The sequence below is a fragment of the Colossoma macropomum genome, unplaced genomic scaffold (assembly GCF_904425465.1).
Source record: "Colossoma macropomum unplaced genomic scaffold, Colossoma_macropomum, whole genome shotgun sequence".
NCBI classification, from domain to species: Eukaryota; Metazoa; Chordata; class Actinopteri; order Characiformes; family Serrasalmidae; genus Colossoma; species Colossoma macropomum.
This window is the reverse complement of record NW_023494789.1, coordinates 24,512,880-24,527,602: the sequence shown is the minus strand read 5'-3', so window position 1 is coordinate 24,527,602 and position 14,723 is coordinate 24,512,880. Positions and strand designations below refer to the sequence as shown.

At 42.5% G+C, this 14,723-nt stretch overlaps 1 pseudogene; it reads left to right on the top strand.

The window, feature by feature from the left end:
- Positions 1 to 3,419: 3,419 nt before the first annotated feature.
- LOC118807618 overlaps positions 3,420 to 14,723 on the top strand; it is an 85,901-nt pseudogene continuing 74,597 nt past the window's right edge.

The following is a 14,723-nucleotide window of genomic DNA, read 5'->3' as shown; positions in this document are numbered from 1 at the left end:
AGGAGTGTTTCAACTCTGAGTGCTTTTTAAAATATGCACAGCCAATAAGAATGCAGTTTTGAAAAATGCAACTTTTTAACTTAAAGGAACAAGGCCTAAATTTTAGTTCTTTGAAATACACATTTAATTTAGCAAATGAAAAACACAACTTATTGATCTCCTAAGATAATCTGTCCATGGTAGCGTGGCCATTTTGATTAGGTTAATTCAACCTGTGTGGGGTAGGAGTAAGCTGGACCATCCCACCAAGTCTTGTTTACAGTTTTCCACTAGAGGGGAAAATTTCACTTGGAATAGAGCGTAAAATTATGGATATTTAAAGTCAGTTTTTGCACATTTGAAGGGCGTATTGTTTGGGGCAGTGAGTGAACGTCAAAATTTATAGGGAAAATAAGAGAGAGAGAGACAGAGAGGAAGAGAGAGAGACAGATGGAGAGAAAGAGAGGAATAGAGAGGAGAGAGAGAGAGAGACAGAGAAAGGAAGAGAGAGAGAGAGAGAGAGAGAGAGAGAGAGACAGAGAGAGAGAGAGAGAGAGAGAGAGAGAGAGAGAGAGAGAGAGAGAGACGGTGGGGAGGGATCAGATCAGGCCAGTCAGCTTAAAGAACAACGGTGTGAGAGAATCACTGCCCAGAGTTCATGACCTGTATTAGACTAGATTTCTTGTCTCACATCCGTAAACGACCGTTTATCTCCAAAACAGCAGCTATAGGCTGTATTTTAAACGGTAAACTGTGGGCGACACCTGTTAACCAAAGTGTCTGAGAAGCACTGTAATAAAATATACGCAACAGATTTCCAGTGTAATAAACAGAAACATTATAAAAGAAAGAAGAAACCCGTAAACACGATAACGCTACCTGTTTAGCTACCTGTGAGCATACCCCCAAAAGGTTGTAAGAGATAATGGATACCCACCGGGAAAGGCTTTACCTGAATTGGCTAGTCTGAAAAGGAGCTTTTAATTATTGCATATGCTAAGATGGTGTGATAAGTGAATGGGCTCATCGTTCTAAATACCATTGTGGTGGTGTAATAAGTGACAGAACTTAGTTGCTCTAATGCATAGATCACCTGGAGTACGTAAGGCGGCTTTAAGCTTAAAAAGCAACAAATTCATGCTTACATTCCGTAAGGAGTACTGCGGTATTTATTATGTAAACATTAGATACAAGGGCTGCTATACATGCACCATGTTTGGTTGGGCGATGAGCCCACACATGCACTATATTCTTTGGGTGACGGGCCCATACATGCACTATGTTTGCTGGGTGACGAGCCCACACATGCACTATGTTCGCTGGACGTCGAGCCCATACATGCAAAGCATTCGTTAGGGCAATGTGCCCTCACATGCATAGCGTTCGTTAGGGCGACACGCCTTCACATGCGTAGCGGTTTGCTTGGGCGACGGGCCCATACATGCATAGCTTTCATTGGGGCGACATGCCCTCACATTCATTGCTGCGTTTTGCTCAGGTTACGAGCCCATGTGGCGTTTGCTCAAGTGACTAGTCCATATATGCAAGTGTTTGTTATGATGATGGCCCATTCATGTATTGAGATTGCTTGACGTTTGCTCAGCAATGAGCTCATATAGGCATGCAATTGGTCTCGGCAGATGAGCTCATAAATGCAGAACAAAAGCACCGATTGCCATAAATTAAAAATGCATAACATTAAAGAGGTATTGCTTAGAGAGCTAAGCAAAAATTTTTATTTATTTATTTATTTATTTTTTAAATCGTGCAGTGTTTATTCAATTGCAAAGGTCAGTAGCTGCCACCAGTAGTTGCAAGAAATATAATATACTCTGATAGATTTTGAGAAAGCCAACTGAGCATCCATGATGAGTTGTGCATCTGGCCTTATGTAGGATTCATAGGCAGACCAGGACCATCTCCCAACCCTGAACCATTGTGCAGTCATAGGAAGTATAATATAAACAGAGGTGAGTTGAGAGTAGGTGGGCGGAGTTTCAGATAATGGGTCATAGAGAAATAGGGACAGAAGGAGGTGTTTAGTCTACAGATTTTAATAGAAACACCAGCTTCAGAGAAGTGTGTCTTAGAGTGTTTAAGGAATTCCCCTGGACGCATGAAACCATAAAAAGCTGTGAGAAAAACAGCCTCAAGTAAAGTGTTAACGAAAGGTGTGAAAAGACCTTTGCGTAGAGCAGAGATAAGCATCTGCAGTATTTCAGGAGTTATGGGTAAACATTTATCTGAAACTTGCGGTGTAAATTTATTTAAACCTTTAAGAAGCAAGTGGATTGCTGGATTGAAGAACAAACTAGGATAGTCGGGGTCATTACATCTAGCATGGAATTGGATACCTGCTAACATTCTGCGAATTGAAGCGGCTTTAAGATTGCAAGTCTGATAATTATGAACGATGAATGTGCAAACTGTTGTCATGAGAATGGGGAAAAAACAGAATTTGTAGTGAAAGACAGAACAAAACAAACCAAGAAACGTCTAAGCAACCACGGCTTCGTTGTCGCAAAAAATAATAATACATTTCCGTTCTCATCCCACAGAATGCTAGCAACGACGATGGGATAAATCTCGTACAGTGCAGAGGAAGCAGATCCAAGGGCAAATTCAGAGAATTCGGCTGGCCATTTCTCTGCATACCATTGCCCTTAGAAGTACCCCCCAAAACCAACAGAGGGAGCGGCGTCAGTGAACAAAGCAAGAGAATCCGAGGACTCAACTACGTTGGAGTAAAAGAAGGACATCAAGTCAAGAGTCAAGTCAAGTCAAGAGGCTTTTATTATCATTCCATCTATGTACAAGTACACAGGGAGTGAAATCTTTAACAGAGGCATAATACAGGGAGAACGGCTCAAGAGGAATGCATTCGTTAACACTAGCAACCAGATCTGAATGAGGAGAAGAAAATAAGCTGCTTTTTGCCAGTGTACTTGCGAGTAGCAACACCAAGGGAATTAACATGAAAAGGCCCTAGGGCAGAAGACAGAAGAGTGACCGTGAGAGCCACATATCGCGCAGGCCAGTGCGCGGTGGCTGCCGAAGTGGCGAACCAGCAGTTCGGTCTCCGTGACGGACCAGTCCAGCCTGGATTTATAAAGGGAAGTATACGAGGCAGCTTTAGCCGAAAAAGCGTGCCGCCATAACGCTAGCTAAAGTCTGCCATCATAGATAAATATAGGTCCAGCTCTTCCCTACGGTCAGGATAGACCTGACACAAAATGCCCCTGTAGACTCCAAACTCCCCAAAAGAGAGGTTGCGCTGAAGCAGAGGATCGGATGTTTTCAGAAAAACGGAAACGTCACCACAATCGACCATTTGCCAATCGACAGCCGGAGAGGGGAGAAGCAGAGAGGCCAGGTTAACGTCCTTACCCTGAAGGATATTGGGCCGCAAGCGAGACAAAACTGCCACAGCAGCAGGAGGAATGAAAGGCCTGCCCAAGGCCTGCACAGGCACCGTGGTGGAGAGACTGAAGGAAGGCTGGGATGAGACAGCAGAGGCACGAGGGAGGGGGGCAGCTGGAGCCGCAGAGGGAGCAGAAGCCAGGACGTCCACAGCAGAGGTAGAGGGGCCGGGTAGATCCGAAGTTGAAAGCAGACCACTCCTGGAGGCAGGCCGACATGCCACTCAACGGCCACCAACCGAGACTCAAGGACGCGAACAGAGTCTGCAAGATCGTGAATCATTCGAACCAAGTGGAGATCTGGGGCAGATGGAGCCAGAGGGACCAGAGGCGGGGAGCGAGGAGAGTGGGGGGGCGGAGGAGCAGGAGAGCCGTAGAACCTCTTCGTCTGGTGAGGGGAGAAAGACTTGGCAAAACGCTTCCTTCCGGCTTTCGCTGGGTGAGCAAGTGCCATGGAAACAATGGGGGCGACACCATCAAACGAAATGAGAGGGCAGCCCAAAGTAGAAGCAGCCAGCAGGAGGAGATTATCCCTCGACAAACCGCTTGCGACAGGAATGCCGTGATCACCCAGCAGCTCCAATATCTTCTCGGACGGCCAAGGACACCAGGGAGATTCCTGGGCATGAATATGAGCACTCCTGCGTATAGACGTAGGCGGAGAGTTCACAGTCTGAGTCAGAAACATGCAAACTCTGAAATTCGGAGTGAGACATGTCGGCCACGGGATCTGAACGATGAAACGTCAGCATCTGAAAGCAGCAAAGCAGGTGTGTAAGTGGAGTAATTTTAAAGACAGATGGAAGCTTGTGATTGGTCAGAGTAATGAGTGACGTAGCACTGGAGTCTCCCTGGCAGAACTTGCGCTAAAGCTTTCATTTCTACTCAAAAAAGTATCGTTACAGGGAAAACTGTACTGAATTACAGTAACGAGAGTAAATGTAATTCGTTTCTTACAGCTCTGCATGTGCCATTACATAACATACTAATCACTGACCTTAAGCTGTTACATTCAGTTACACCATTATCTATGAGTCAGAAGACAGATTGCCTCCACCCACTCCTACTGGCACTACCAGAATCTGGAACCACATCGTTACCTCTTCAAGTAACATACACCCCTTCCTGCTACTCATGTAGTCTTATGTAGTCACCTGTTGTCTCTTCTTTCCATACCTATAAGAGACCGAATTGGCCACTCGAAGCACCACAGCAGGGGACAGCCCACCACTTCACTGGATGTCACCATGTCCTTCTGTCACTCTCCACTCTATGCCTCATCCATGGACCTGGCCGCCTTTCACCATCTCTGTACCCCAATGCGCTAAACTTCAACTCCATCAGTCTTACTTTTAGTATTTTACCACAGCAGCTCTCCTCCATCTCCCATCCTGACTCACCTGCTTGAGCCTCTGCATGGTTCACCCCCTTCTGGGCCCCATCTCTCATCTCCCTCATGTCTGACGCTTAACTATACTTCCGGATGCTGTTGCTTCTCAGGCCTCTCCTCTGCGACAGCTTGGCCAGGCATGACTGCCTCTCTTATTTAACTACTCCCACTCTCTCTCCACTGGGTCACCGTTGCATCATGCTGCAGAGGACACCCCTCTCAGTATGCCCCACTTCCTTTTCAGACTGCTCCACTATCCGTTTGTGAAGATGTTGCCTGTGTCCCTGGGACACTGCTGCCCTCCTAGTCATTTTGGCCACACTTCTGACCTCACTGATTTGACTGCTCTCTCATCCCCAAGTTCTCAGTCCTGGGAAACTTGTCCATCCACCATCACTCTTTTTGGGGGCTTGAATTCCGAGCAGGTGACCCTCATCCATCGTCATAATTGAAATTGAAGCTTTAGTGCAAGTTCTACCCCGGAGACTCAAATGCCAGAACACACTTTAAGAAAATGCACATATCTAACTTTTCCATGTTTTCAAGATGAGTGCAAAGGGTCTAGAATCTATTGATTATCTTAATTGTGACTAAATAGTGACCACCTTCCTGTGTGGAATTTGCGTGTTCTCTCTGTATCTAAGTGGTTTTCCTCTGGGTGTTCCTGTTTCCTCCTACAGTCCAAAGACAAGCAGTCAGAACAACTAGAGATGCTAAAGTGGCCCTAGGTGTGAGTGTGTGTGTCTGTGTGTGTCTGCCCTGTAATGGACTGGTGGCCTGCCTTGTGGACTGTGTTTCCTGCTTTCCACCCAGTAAGCGCTGGGATAGGATGACGAGTGAGTCAATGAGTGACTAAACAAGTTATTCCTAAATGTAACTAAACAACAAAGTCCTAAATTATATGCTTTGCAAATGAAATAGATGAAAAATAAAGTTATGGTCAAAGCTGGGTCTGTGTGTACATGTGTGCAGGCCGAGGTTCTTACATCATGGTCTAGTGTCACTAATTAAATACAATTTATGCATTTAGACTGTTTAGTGTAATAAAGTTCCCCTCAGAGCAGCCAGCCCCGACTCTGAGACTGTTTAGAGTAATAAAGTTTCCCTCAGAGCAGCTAGCCCTGACTCTGAGACTGTTCAGAGTAATAAAGTTCCCTCAGAGCAGCTAGCCCTGACTCTGAGACTGTTCAGAGTAATAAAGTTCCCTCAGAGCAGCTAGCCCTGACTCTGAGACTGTTCAGAGTAATTAAGTTCCCCTCAGAGCAGCTAGCCCCGACTCTGAGACTGTTTAGAGTAATAAAGTTCCCTCAGAGCAGCTAGCCCCGACTCTATGCTAGCTAGAGAGTGTTTGTCTGTTAGTCGCTGTCTGACAGTTTGACTTCTGTTTTGACTCTCCTGTTAGCATGGAAATATTTCACCAGAAAAAAGAGCAGACAGACACTGAACAGAGCAGGTAATGGCCATGTTTGATTTTATTTAAGTCTTATTTTCATGATGCTCTCTAAAGGAGTGCTGCTATGTATTTAACAGTTAAAGTACAATTGACACAAATCTTCCTTCTTGGCCACAATAAATAAAAATGGACAAACAGACAGTATTTTAGCAACCTGCTACTGGTTAATGAGAAACAGTGGATGCACAGGAGGCGCGGCTACAGTCACAGCCTCCTGGGAAGCACCGTAGCCATGACAAAAGAGACTTAAAAGCAGAAAATAGTTGTGACTGTTAGCTGGGAGCCAGACACTGTCCCATGCAGACCTGAGCCTATAACAGATAAACTAAGGAGAATTATTTAATTTCGACCTGGTGGTCCTATTTTTATCGGCGTAACTTTTCTAGCGGATTTAGCGGCCCGGGAAACTAACAGACCAATCGCATGTGTTGTAAATATCACACGTGACACTACTCAGCCAATCAGATCTGTGCATTACGCCAAGCACTGAGACTCGAGTGAGTGGCGCACACACAGGGGAGGGGCGAGGTGAGACAGAAGTTGAGCCAGATTATTTTACATTTTCTCTAAAAAGAGAAAACTGACAATAAATGTTGTTTAAATATTATTGAATTGTACTTTATTTGATTCGACATTAAGTTGTTGACTACATAAGATGTTGATATAACTACCACTTCAGTCTACAGTATATGGCACTGAATCATAATGCAAGTTAGACATTATGATGTTCCGGACCTTTGCTTGTGGAATTTTTCTTTGACTGGACCTTAATGAATTTTAATTAAAGACCTCTGATTTAGTGCACTGGCGGTGGGTCTCACCACTGCCGTGATTTAATAAAAGAGCTTCTTTCTGAGGCGCTATGTTTCTTTTATGTGTCTTTTTACTCTCCACTGACGCCACACTGCAAAGGTAACAACAGGCAGTGAGGGCAGGTGAGGCTGGAGGCCAGAGTCAGTGTGGGAAGGCCTGGTGACAGAGCCAAGGCAATAAGGCCTGACAGCGAGCTCTGCACAGCGAGTCTGCACAGTGAGTCTAGAGGCAGTGTGTGTGGCCGAGGGTCAGGCTCCAGCAGAAATGGGCAGCAGTCTCGGTGGTGTCTGTGGCATGGTGGGTGGTGGAGAAAGTGGAGAGGGGTGCGCCGCTGCTGTTGCCGCCTACCCGAGTAGTGTGAGGAGTGATGGCGCAAGCCATGAGGAGAATTGCCACGCTGGGGAGGAGTACGCAGCGGTCAGTCTCTCTCTGCTCCGGTGCTTCTGAGGAAAAAGGATGTGCCCCTGAGGGAGGACCGGCAGCACGTGCAGCCGAGAGAGTGGACATTCTGTAACCCTTGTTGCACAGAGCCTGTGAAGGGGTGCATTGTTCTCCCACGCACCTCAGGGACTCTACTCGCACTCTGTGGGGATGCCGGGACGGCTCTTTAGGAAATGGAGAACAATGAAGTGTTCCACTACTGGCTGGCGTGAAGAAGTGGACGTGTAGAAGGCCACACATACAAGCCTTTGGGCAGCGCCGCAGCCATAATATTAAAGATTTGTGACTGTTAGCTTGGAGCTGTGTAGATGTGTTTAATAGCCTATGTTGTGCTGGTAGTAGTGCAGTGGTGGTGCCTACTGCAGTGAGAGCTGTATGTCTATTCAACAAAAGCTCCCATCTAAAGTGCTAAGTTTCCTGTGTCTTCTCACTCACAGCTGTACAAAACCATGGATGTGGGTTAAGCTATCTAGACAGGGCTGCCAACTTTCACATGTTTACGTCTCATTCTTTCACGCCACATTCAACATTTCTCATGTGTGTTTACGTCTCTCCTTTTGCAGTTATCTGTTTATTCCATTTATTCAAATGGGTGTGTAAACAGCACACTCTGACTGAGGTCTAGAAACTCTTACTCAGATTTCTTTCGTTTCTCTCAGTCTGCACATGTGTGAAAACAGCAAGCAGCGTTAAACACAGCACCCGCAAGAGGCTGCACAACACTTTTGGAGCGACGCTGAAACTGACTACACACTTGACAAAATGAAGGATTTAAACATTCTTCATCTTCTAGATGATGTATGTTCATATTTTCAGCTAAGGTGACTCAATGTTTTAAAAATTGCTGATTATGACATTTGAGTTTTATGCAGTGGTGGACAGTAACTAAGTAAATGTAATTTGTTACTGTACTTAAGTAGTTTTTTCGTGTTTCTGTACTTTTACATTTTTGGTGACTTTTTACTTTCACTCCACTACATTTCATAGTCAGATATCTTACTTTTTACTCCACTACATTATGCGAAATCTGATGTTCCTTTTGGTTAATGTGTTTAAAAACATAACATGTCAAAACGAAAGAAGCGTGAAGTAAGAACACCAATCATGGCACAGCGCGCACTTTCTTTTGAGCTTGTTTTGACCTATTGGACACACCTACCCAGTGCAAGCATACAGTTCAACGTCAGTGCAGCAGCATAAAATTTTGGGAGTGCCTATGCCAACATAAATGATGGAAGAAAATCCTGACTCTAAAATAACTTTATGTTTATAGACCACAATATAGAAATATGTACACATATGCATTTGTGACTGGCATGTGTCTTTTTCCTGAATTTATACAAACAATATTTCATTTTCTGGTGAATTCGTTTTGGCTAGTTTATGTTTATGAACAGAGACCTACAGAAGCGATAGAGTAAAGGAAAATTATTTGTGAACCTGTGTTTAAAGCAAGTTTTATTCAATTTAAAAAAGTTTAAATTTAATAAAAACTAAATGTAATGACATTCTATTAAAATATTGGTGTTATAAGAGTGACACTAGAGTATTTTCACCTAAATTGAGTTATTAAAGTAAGAGTCTTGTTACAAAAATGATAATAGGACATTAGAGCCAAAATTAATCTTTTAGTACTTTCAGGTCTAAAGGGAGAACTTCTACTTTTACTGGAGTAATATTTTACCTTGGGTTTCTCTACTTTAACTCAAGTATATGGTTTGTGTACTTCGTCCACCACTGATTTTATGTTGCGTTTACGTCATGTCTTATTCTGTGAGTTTATTGGCTGATTAGAAAAATCTGATTACTGCCTGACTCATGTAGACCCAGACTTTCCCCATTATCTGATCACCCAAGAGCATGAAAGTTGCAGTTGTCAGATTATTGAGTGTATGTAAATGCACTCTTTGTTCCTTTGTCTTTGCTTTGTCCGTCCATTTGTTCATTCATCCCTTCGTGTTTATGTCCATCTGTTCATTCGTGACTTTTTTGTCCAGTTACTGACACATAAAAGCTGGCTTATAAGTAATGATTTAAATAATATAATGGTTTGTAAGATATAATGAATGGTTCATTACTGCTGCTATGATTCCATTCTCTTTCCTGAAGTGCTGCGTTTCTTGTCTCTTCTCACTCTGCACTGATGCCACAGTACAAAACCACAGGTTACTATAGGGGTGAAACTAAGCAGACAGGGCTGCCAGCTTTCACACATTCAGATCTCGTTCTCTTGCTCTCACGCCACACTTGATAGTTCTCATGCATGTTTACGTCTCTTCTCAAAAAGACCTACCCACAGAGAGGATACAAGGAGCTGAGAGCTGCCAAGTTGTGATATTTCCAGGAATGCAGTCACATAGTTTTAGCAATTGATTTTCTGTTTAAGATTACAGCAAAGTTTTGTTCTAATTTTGTTAATCATGTTTCAATCTTGTTCTTGCAGGTAAACAGCAAACTGTCACGCATGTAACGAACACTCAGGGAAAGTCGGACTCCATTTCCCAGAATACTCTGGGAGATCACGTGACTTCGGACAACGTCTCACGCACCTGTCAACGATCAAAGTCTCCTGAGTATTGACCTGTTTCACCTGTGCTTTATCATGTGATGTGTTAGCTTAGTATTTAAGCCCGGGCTGTAGGTAGAATCAGTGCAAGGTATTGTTTCCCAGCAAATGTACTGAGCGTTTATTTCTATATGTGTGTTTCTGATTATCCGACCTTTGCTTCGTTCTTTGATTTGCCTTTTGCCTGCCCCTTTTGTACTGTTGCCCTGTCTTTTTTATCTGTGTTTTTGGAACTTGCTTGCCTTTTTTTTCGACCACGTCTTTTGCCTTGTCCCTTTGGTTCTGTTCGCCTGGTGTTATGATCACCGATGTGATCCCACTCCGCTTTATGGTTTTGACCCCTGCCTGTGTATTGAGCCTGCCTAGCGATAATAAAACCTTTTTCACTCCTTTAATCCGCACGCGTCTGGATACTGCTGATTGGTTACACAAACATACTAATTAAATCCACTGAATAATGTTCCAATGACCAATAAGTGACCAATACATTCCACCATATTTCTCTCCTCTCGATAAAAACTGGCCGGTCCTAATCTTGGGTAACACTTTCATAAGCATTCCCCTGACCAATCACAAGACTGACGTCTCTTGCTCTGCCCACACAGAACAGTTTCAGAGTCCGAGAAGCTTAGCGAGCTGAAGCCAACCCAGCAGAACCAAAAGCTACTGAGCTATGCTACCCGTCTGCCATGTCTGATTCTGATGTTTGTATGAACGCTGCCTGCTGAGTTTCCTCCATTCTGCCACTTTTTAAAGGCAGCGTAAATGTATCTTTTACTGCCTTACATATCCCATAATCCTCTGTGTTTGTGCAGATGAGTTTATAAAAAAAGGCAGAAAGCACCAGCACTGGCACAGTGGACACCACTGCCTTCTGAGGCACTGAGTGATTTAGCAGGTGTTAGATAGCCGGCTTGATGTTTATTTAATGATGGTATGAAAACTGAGCACTGTGATCACCTGATTGGTGACCGATTACTGATTCTGGATGAGACGGAAAAAACACTGACATAAATGCTTTTGTTATTACAACTCTAAGCCCAAATCTGAAGAAAGTTTTCTAAACTGATCAAAGCATTGACCTAAAAGAGGGTATATTATTATTTATTTATATATTTATTTTAATCAGTCATTAAATTCAGTCTTCTGGTCACGTGGGATTACTGATTATCAACAAAACAATATAAAGAACAAATTTGAGTATAAATAAAACTGGAAACTTAATTTCAAATGATAGCCTTTCATACAAAATGCAGCATTTCAGTGTACAAACGTTCTGTGTCATTTTTTTCTTTGTCATACTAAATTTAGCTGTTGGACATGAAGTGTGCAAACATGCCATCACAAGCAGTTTCCTGTCAGATGGGAGGTGGTGAAGAGGTGTGCGAGTGTTCATGCAGCAAGAAGAAATCAGTCCTCAGTGATGGCAAAGGAAAAATATGGTAAACAGCTTTAATTTATACTCTAACTCATTTTCAAAAAAGGTTGTCATAGTAACTAAAACAGCCCATAATGCTAAAACTAAGACTAGTGGAGATAACACAGCAGTTATTCTGATAAGGGAAGATGAATGTGGTGTTAATATCAGTCATACAGGTCTGTGTTGTACGTGTTGTTGTCTATATTGTCTCTATTGCAGTGGATTTGGTTCTGTGTATCTAGAACTGTTCACTCTGAGGGGTTCTACTTAATGATTTAAGCAATCATTCAATATCACTCACTCAGAACAGCTATCAGGCTGCATTAGAGCTCCCACTGCAGTGTTTATACTGTATTGATCACTGTATTGATCAGATACTGACACATTAAGATGAATGAATTAAAGTTTGTTGTTTTTCTCTGCAGATGATTCCCGGACATTTGACCCAATTTTTAAAGGGCCCATTCACAACAGGTGAAAGAGACTGTTATTCACTTCATTGACACTGTTTTAACAGTTCATAATCTGTGCTTTAAGTCTGCTGTAAGAGGTATTTTCCTGTTTCAATTCTCATTTCTGTCGAATGTTTCCGCCTCATCTCTGGTGTTCTGGCAAATTGAGTTTGACAAAACCTTGTCAAAATATCCTACCATAGTGCATATTTATAGGTAGCACTCTACATAAAAGTACACATGTGAGATTTTAACAGCCTAAATCAGTTTATTAAATGTATTACCAGTATTAAAAGAATAATCAAGATATTTTGAGAGCCTATATCAGCTTATCATGGTGTTAGAAGGAATATTAAGCTCAATCTGTACTGAATTAACATTTAAAACACAATAAAATGTTTGAAACATCAAGTTACTACACTGCTCGGTAGGCCCACACCTTGTTAGACCACTGGTCACACTGCTGACCATACGGATGTAAAGTTACACTTTGAACAACAGTAAGTGTTGTCTGTTCAGTTCAGAGCTGTTTCTAATTCAATTCCTATTCAAATTTAATTCTATATTAATTGAGTGAACTCTTTCTAATTCCATTGTTAATTAACTGCAGTTGTACTGTACTTTAATTCTAAACTATTTCTAATTCAATTCTTATTCAGTTTTAATTCTGTTTCAATTCTGTTCTAATTTAATTCTAAATCATTTGTAATTCAATTCTAATTCCATTGTAAAACAGCTCTAATTTGGTCATAATACTCCTCCCTGAGCCCACACTGAACAAATGATGCTTTTAATTTAACACCAGCAACCAGAGTTGCAACACTGGTTAGGATCCTCCAGATCAGCATTTTACAATAAAACAATTGTTTACTGTTTTGATGATTTTATAAATGTTATTACACACCAACTGGCCACTGCATTAAGTCCAGCTTGTACACAGGGAGGTGGGTTTAATAAAGTGGTTGGTTGGTGTATTTTATTAAAGTACAGCTAACTGACGTTAAAATGCTGCAAATGTAAACACTGTTGAGTTCAGCAGCTCATTTATTAGGAATTTCAGTAGAAGCTCTTCTGATTGACTGTGAAGATTATTTATGTTCAGTTAAAGAGCAGAACTGCACTGACCTTCATATACGCTCACTCACACACACACAAACTCAGTGTTAGTGTGAGCTGCAGGTCAGTTCCTCACAAAGGGACACCAGCACCATTACACCCAGCGCAGTGTTTACAGCTTAGCTCAGTGTGTACAATTCAGCATAGTGTATATAACTCAGCACACTGTGTATATCTCAGCGCAAATTGTATAACTCAGTGTAGTGTGTATAACTGAGCACTGTGTGTATAGCTTAGTGCAGTGTGTATATCTCAGCACTGTGTGTATAACTGAGCACAGTGTGTTTAACTCAGCACTGTGTGTATAGCTTAGCTTAGTGTGTATAACTGAGCATAGTGTGTATAATCCAGCATATTGTGTAACTCACTGTGTGTGTAGGAGCTGTACTGATGTTCTTTGCTGTCTGCTCTTCACTCTGGGCATGCTGGGTTATTTGGCAGTCGGATATCTGGGTGAGTTTTGTCATCTTGTCATCACATATATTTATATATATCTTGAGTGAACTTGAGCTCTGAGCTAATTTGAGTGGGTGAAGAAGTAAATTGTGAAAGTGAATAAACAATACCATAATAAACACTAACTAGAAAAGCGCCTTTCCTGAAGAAAATGCAGAGTGACTCTGCAGCTTAAGCAACTCCCAAGCAGTTGCTAAGGTGTTTCCAAATGATTATTATGGCAATTTAGGTGGTTGCTATTGAATTCCAGGTGGTTGCTAGGGTTTTGCTATGTGGTTGCAGTTGTACCCACATGGGTAATATGGTGTTACAAATGAATTTGTGTCATAATTATGTATGCACAAACTTTTGCACCCCATTTATTCTTCGTGGGGAAACAAATCGTAATTTAAAAAGTATGAAATCAAAAATCTGTATAAAAGCACACCATTAACCAAAAATTCTGGAGTTGTCGGTACCTCAAAAACTGCAGGATGAGTTAGTGGACAAAAATCCAGCAATAATAGGAAAAAGATTATTCCATCTGATAGCAATAGTGTTGCATGTTGCTTTGCAATGAGCAATCAGTAATCAGATACCAATCAGTACATTATTACTTTCATTACTAATGCCAGCAACATGTCCCCCCCATCCCCCACCACCCCCCAGCCTGGTCTCAGGGTGACCTGCGGAAGGTGATTCACCCCACAGACAGCAGGGGGCAGTTCTGTGGTCAGAAGGGAACCCCACTGGAGTGAGTGCACTAAACTCACTCACAATCACTCACTCACTCACTCACTCACTCACTCACTCACTCACACACACACACACAGTTTAATTCAGTGAAAACACTAGTTCTCCAGCGAGCTCAGTCGATCCTCATTCTGTGTGTGTGTGTGTGTGTGTGTGTATTCAGGAAGAAGCCCTTGCTGTTTTATATTAATGGTCTGAAGTGTGTCAGTTTGACGGTGCTGCTGGAGTTCCAGTGTCCCACCACACAGGTAATACTGCACACCCCCCCCGCCCCCCAAAAAAAAAAATCTTTTACCCCACCACACAGGTAATACCCATTTACCCCAATATAAAACTTTTATTACCCCACCATATTACACAACTCTACCTGCTCTGTGATTACACTGTGTTGTGGTCAGCCTAACTACAGTGTGCAGCAGCAGTTATATTATTATTGATGTGATATAGATATTGTGTGTGTGTGTGTGTGTGTGTGTGTGTGTGTGT